Here is a 7,073-nt window from a genome sequence, read left to right as displayed (position 1 = left end):
TGCAGGCATTTTCCTTGAACATGACTTGGTTTTGAATGACAAATTTAGATTTTGCTTTTTCCTAAGACAAGCCTCCTAAGGTTTCACCTAAGTCCTGCCCTAGATGGAGGTGAGTGCCTTTTTTTATCTAGCCTTTGCTGCCAGGAGTTATCAAGAGTTTCCATCTAGTTCATCAAGGAATCTGAACTCCAGTTTAGCAGCATCAGAAATAACCAAAAATATCATGAGAGAACAACCCTCCATCAAAAACATTATTTCTGCTTGGACGATAATGTGTCTTAATAAGAAAATGCTGTTGTTGCCTTAATGTCTGTAGATGACTCCATAACAGTTCTCTTCCCTTCTATTTATAGGCAGAACTGTCTACTTTTAATAATTGTCTTTCTCATTGCTCTGCAAACATCAGGAGTTGAATGCAGGACTACTAATGTTGTAAGCTCAAACAATTCAGAAAGACCACAGCTCAGAAGATCAGAAGATCAGAGCTTATGACTCCTCATTTGTCACTTTTTTTTTCTACTTCGAACCTCTACCTTTAAAGACATCAGTCTTTTCTGCAGAGGTTTTCTTTAGAAAGCAAAGAGCATGTGTCTGCTGACTTGGCAAAGTATATCCACGAGAAATGGTGAACATTAGCTAGAGAATAACCCAAATCTAGGTGTGGCAACATTATGTCTCTAGCTAGTACAAATTGTTTTCTGGATAAATTAGCTATGAACTTCACAAATCACTGCAGAATAACAGAGTGTACTGGTTTTGGCTAAGATAGAGTTATTTTTCTTCATAGTAGCTTGCATGGGGCTGTGTTTTGGATTTGTGATGAAAACAGCATTGATAACACAGGGATGTTTTAGCTATTGCTAGACAGTGCTTACACAGCATTAAGGTCTTTTCTGCTTTTCACACTGCCCCACTAGCAAGTAGACTGGAGATGCATAAGAAGCTGGGAGAGGACAAAGCTGGGACAGCTGGTTCCAACTGACCAAATGGATATCCCAGACCATATGACTTCATGCTCAGCAAAAAAATGCTTGGAGAGGAAGGAGGAAGAAGGGGTCATTCAGAGTTATGGCATTTATCTTCCCAAGTAACTTTTGTGCATCATGGAGCCCTGCTTTCCTGGAAGTGGGTAAACATCTGCCTGTTGATGGCAAGTAGTGAATGAATTCCCCATTTTGCTTTGCTTGCATGTGCAGCTTTTGCTTTACCTATTAAACAATCTTTATCTTAACCCACAATTTTCCTCACTTTTCCCCATCTGATTCCCTCACCCATCCCACTGGGGGAGGGTGAGCGAGCAGTGTGGTGCTTAGCTGCCTGCCATGGTCAACCCACAACACAGAAGTTTGCTTTTGGCTACAGTAGGCACATAGAGATCTGCCACGCTATTGCTCCCTGTAGACATCTTGCATTTTTCCAGTTTCTGAGAGTATAAAGTTTGCCTTTAGGTAAGGCTAACAAACAGACAGACTGTTATCTGGTGGAAAAATAACATCAGTGATTGCAAACCAAGCTGCCAGCTAGGAAGGCTCTGGGCATGAAAGACATCCTGAATAACTATGTTCATTTCTCATCTCATAGTAATCTTCTTGCACTGAATTTGATAATGGCTGTTGTTTTATTGGAGAAAACCACTCTTGACAGAAGGACTTACACTGTTAAGCAAATGGTCAATGACCCAAGAGCATATGATGGTGACGGAGGTGGAACTCTGCCTCTCCATCCTTTTGCAAATCCAAGCAACTTCAAAACCTTGCAAGGTGTTCGGTACTATGACTGCAGGTCACCATATTCCATACAGGCAGTAAGAGAAGAAGGGGAAGAAAAGAGGAGGAGAGATAGAGGAGGAGAGGAGAAAGAAGAGAAGAGTAATACTCATGCTGGTATTAGTAAGCTGTGTCTCCCCTTATCTGTGTTCTATGTACCAGATGAGAGAGCTGTCCAGAGACATACAAATTGGCAAAGTGTAATGGTCCTGGACTTTAGTGTAAGCACTACTTAACAACAACTAAAACATCAGTATGTTATCAACATTATTCTCATACAAAATCCAAACCAGAGCACTATACCATCTACTAGGAAGAAAATTAACTTTATCCCAACCGAACCCAGCTTATGTCAAAAATTACAAACTTCAGGGCAGAATGAACCTGGAGTACTTCTTATGCTGAGGATGGAGGGAATCATGGGGTGGGTAGAGCTGTGTGAAGGATTTCAAAGCTCAGTTTGCTAGTAAGACTTAATTCAAGCCTGGATCATCAAGACTTCATCCAAGTATGATTCTGCAAGCTCTGCATCTTGATTGACTCACTCTCCTGTGACTCCCTTGGTCTTTGAATTTGTCTGGCTCAATCTCCTAGTCATTGCTTTGTGTCATGTCTTTCTTTGCTAGACTGTAGAGTCCTGTGTACTTCTTCCTACTGAAGAGATTTAGATGCTGCCATCAATCATCTCTCAGTCTTCTTGTGCTAAGTCTGAACAAGCTCTTTAGGTCTGCTGCTGTAAAGAATTTTCTCTTCATTCACCATATTATTTGTACTCCCTTCCCCCTTTTCAGCTTTTCAACATCCTTTAAGAACTGTGGCCTGTAAGTGTTTTTACACTGATCTGTTTACTCACACATGGATTTTCAGGATTTCTCTGCTGTTGTAAAATCTTAGGGCAACTTGTTATCCACTGCTCCCACCAGCCTTTTAGAATTTACACCCTCCACAGTTCTGTTCTTACAGGCCTGTTCTGAAGTGTTAAAACACACATATTATGAAAAAAAAAGTACTCTGTCCTCATCTTTAGTCTTTGTTTTCAGCAAAATGTACCAGCACTGATTTTCATTTTCACTTCAACTTCATTGATAAAAATATTAAAGGCAATCATGCCTAGAGATGGTCCCTGTGAAGCCCTGCTGGAAATGTCTGTGTTTGTTAGCCATTCATGTATGAAAGCTTCCCTCTGAGATCAGTTATGTAGTCCCTAATTCATCTATTATATTCTATTGGTTTTATACAGTATTGTTTTTATTAACAAAATGTCCTTCTGTGAGAGATCAAAGTATACACATCCATGTAATTTCATTTATCTACCAAATCCAAATCTGATCTGTCTGAATGGTGTCCCAAAACAGGTTTGTTTTTTTTTTACTGTGTGTGCAAGAGTCAATCAACACACTGAGTCAAGGTATTTGTATTTATTTTGATTCTGCAGAAGTGAGTGGTAGGCATACAACCAGTGCACTTCTCCTTAGAAATACAAAGGGTCTTTCATATAAAATAATAACAAGGAAGACATCATAAAAAAATAACTACTTGGTTACCTGTACTTTTCCTGTTGCCAGTGATGACATATGTTCATGTTTTAAACAAGTAGGGAGGTTCTCTTCACTAGCATAGTCATTATTCATACAGAGATGTAATCTTTAAAATTAAAATCACCTAAGGGTAGTTCAGGACACAAATTTTGATTCAACTCCAGTATAGGCTTATATTAGAAGCCATAGATTACGATATAAAATACACGCTTGACAGGTCTATGAACATAGTATTGTCCTTGATCAGGATGAATAACCTCATAGATAGGGGAAGTTTCCCTCTCTGTCTTCAAGGATACCTGGTCTTTGTAACTGCTGTTTATTCATTTCTACAACATGACCAGCTCTACTTTCAAACAAATATAGCAGCAAGAGCTTTCAGTGCTGGTCTTTTTCGTGTGGGAGCAATCATCTGCTGTTCATGGTTTTAAGGTCATTTTCTTTTATGCACGTCCACACTGAGTTGACGATAAACGTCGGAGCACTAGCTGGCAAGGAAAGGGCAGAGCCTGAATGTTTGTGGACTGTAGGTGCACTGGCAAGGGACTGTGAGAAGCAGCAAGAGCTTTCAGTGCTGGCACTTCTCCTGTGGGAGCAGTCATCTGACATTCACAATTTAGAGGCCCTTTTTTCCACTGGGGGGATACACAGAATTGATGGTAAACATCAGAGCACTAATTGGCCAAAAAAGCACAGAGCCCCAATGTTTGTAGGCCTGTAGACACAGTGGCAAGGGACAGTGGAAAGCAGCAAGAGCTTTCAGTGCTGATGCTTCTGTAGGAGCAATCATCCAACATTCGCTGTTTTGAGACCATTTTTCCTATTGGCGTCCATACCAAGTTGATGATAAAAGTCGGAGTGCTACTCATCCAGGAAAACGCAGAGCCCCAGTGTTTGTGGGCCTGTAGGTGCACTGGAGAGCGACAATAAGGAGCAGCAAGACCTTACGATGCTGACACTTTTCGTGTGGGAGCAATTGTCCAACGTTCATCATTTTGAGGCCCTTTTTTCCTCTAGGTGGCCAAACCAAGTTAATGGTAAACGTCAGACCACTGGTCAGCCAGGAAAGCACAAAGCCCCAATGTTTGTGGTTCTGTAGGTGTGCTGGCAAGGGACGGTGAGGAGCAGCAAGAGCTTACAATGCTGACACCTTTCGTATGGGAGCAATCATCCGACGTTCACTGGTTATATGCTTTTTTTTCCCTTGTGGTAGGTTGCATAGAGTTGATGGTAAACATCAGAGTTATAGTCAACCAGGAAAGCACAAAGCCCCAATATTTGTGGACCTGTAGATGCACTGGCAAGGGAGGGTGAGCAGCAGCAAGAACTTTCAGTGCTGACACTTCCCCTGAGAGAAATCGTATGACAGTTGCCAATTTGAGGCCCTTTTTTCTTATGGGAAACCACACCAAGTTGATAGTAAACATCAGCGCACTAGTCAGCCAGGAAAGCACAGAGCCCCAGTTTTTGTGGGCCTGTAGATGTGATGGCAAGGGATGGTGAAGAGCAGCAAGAGTTTTCAGTGCTGACGCTTCTCATGTGGGAGCACTCATCCAACATTGGCAGTTTTGAGGTTCTTTTTTCCTCTGGGCAGCCACACCGAGTTGATGGTGAAAGTCAGAGCGCTAGTCAACCAGGAAAGCGCAGAGCTCCAATGTTTGTGGGCCTGTAGATGTGATGGTAAGGGATAGTGAAGAGCAGGACTAGCTATCAGTGCTGGAATTTTTCATGTGGGAGCAATAGTCCAACGTTCACTGTTTTGAGGCCCTTTTTTCTTATGGGAAGCCACACAGAGTTGATGGTAAACGTCAGAGTGCTAGTCAACCAGGAAAGTGCAGAGCTCCAATTGTGGACTCTTCTGAAGGACTGGACAAGTTACAAAACTAGATTACTATGACAAATGTATATGCATTAGTAAATCAGTAAGACTAATTTCAGTTTCAGCCTTATCATGTTTGAACTTATTATTTTTCCAAATATAAATCTCTATAATGAGTAAAACAAAATATTATTAACAATACTACTAAAATTCCTTTGATAGATTCCATGTTCTAATATGATTTTATACAATTCATTAAAGACGAGAGACTGTTAACTTTAAAGGTCCTGTTTCTTTAGAAATCCATTGTTTCTGTTTGTGTTCTGTGTTTTCATGACTCTCATATAATGAATCCAAGAATCAATACCTTCAAGTTTAAGGGCTGCATATGTTGAAGAGGTTCTGATCCCCAAGTTTTCAGGTACACATAATCTTCTGGCTGAAAACAATGAACTGAGGAATTTAAAGAAAGAGGCTCTGTGACCGTGACATATCTTTTTAAAGTGTTCAGAGTTCTTTCAAGGGATATCAAATACTACTTCATTTCATTATCTCTTCTGATTTTCTCTTTTAATTTGCTTAATTTCCTTTTCAGTCTCCTGATTATTATATACTTTCCAAGCAACCTCTAACATTTTCCCTAAATCTCTCGAATCTGCTCCTTCCAATTTCTGAAGTTTCTTTCTAATGTGTGGGGCTAACTGTCCCAAAAAAAAAGAGATAAGCTAGTTGACCAGCTTGCTTCAGTTTTTCAGGATCCAAATTAGTATATTTTCTAGCTATCTTTTTTAATCTTTCCACATAATCAGACAAGGTCTCACTAGGTCCTTGCCATCATATAATTCGGACCAATTTGCAGCTTTTGGCATCACATGTCTTATTCCATATAAAATTCATCTTTGATACCGATATAAAGCATTTTTCTGTCCTGGATGATTATGATCCCATTCCAGATCAGAATTGTGGAAATTCTGTGCCAAAGTCCCTGGCAAATTCCCATCTGCATATGTAGCCTCTGCCTGTTGTCTTGCTGTTTTTAAAACCAGTACTTTCTCTGCACTATCCAATAACATTCCCAATCACACTTGTATATCAGTCCAATCTGGATCCTATGTTGTAATGATAGTTTCAAACACCTGTGCCACTCTTTCTGGATCTTACCAATATAAACCTGCCAATTCTTTGTAAGCTCTTAAATCAGTAATAGAAAATGCATCTTCACCGCTACCAGTCCATTGTTCTCTATCACTTGTTAAAGAGGGGCTTGAACCACTTCTTGCTCTGCCTGATCTTGTCGGCTTCTAGTTCTTCCTGCAATAGGACTGAATCCCTCATTATCCAACTGCTCCATTCCATGGCTCCTGCCAGGGGTTCAGTGTTCTGCCCCCCTTTCTATTGCTCCTGCAATAGACACTTAAAGAACTCCACAAAGAGGGTGCCATAAATTCTGTGTCCCTCTCTTCAGTTCCACATTTTAAACACCACTTTCCTATGCTACAAGCAGAACAACATATTTTCAACCTTTTTCCTTTTTTCTTTCTTTCTCTAATGTCGGATCCTTGGGGACATATCCACAATCTTTCTGCCACTCGGGATGATTTCTCAAAGTAAAGAACAAATCAACATAGGGGACCTTATCTCATTTTCCTTCCCTTCTGCAAAATAACATCAACTGTAAAATAGTGTTATATGCAAGAGTGCCATTCTTTGGCCACTTTTCTTGATCTTCTAGAGTATACAAGGACCACCAATGGTTACAATTTTTTATGAATTTTCTCCTAGTCCGTGGGTCTCCCCCTATACCCTTCCAATGTTTAAGAACACATCTCAGTGAAGACTTCTTTAATATTTCCCCTTCTATCAAGGTAGACATATAAGATACCTTGTTTCCCATATTTTACAAGAGAGTTTTTGATACCAAAAAAAAAAGAAATAATAGCAATCTACAGA

Source organism: Chlamydotis macqueenii, chromosome 4 (genome assembly GCF_036417535.1).
Source record: "Chlamydotis macqueenii isolate bChlMac1 chromosome 4, bChlMac1.mat, whole genome shotgun sequence".
Taxonomy (NCBI): domain Eukaryota; kingdom Metazoa; phylum Chordata; class Aves; order Otidiformes; family Otididae; genus Chlamydotis; species Chlamydotis macqueenii.
This window is presented reverse-complemented; position numbering follows the sequence as displayed.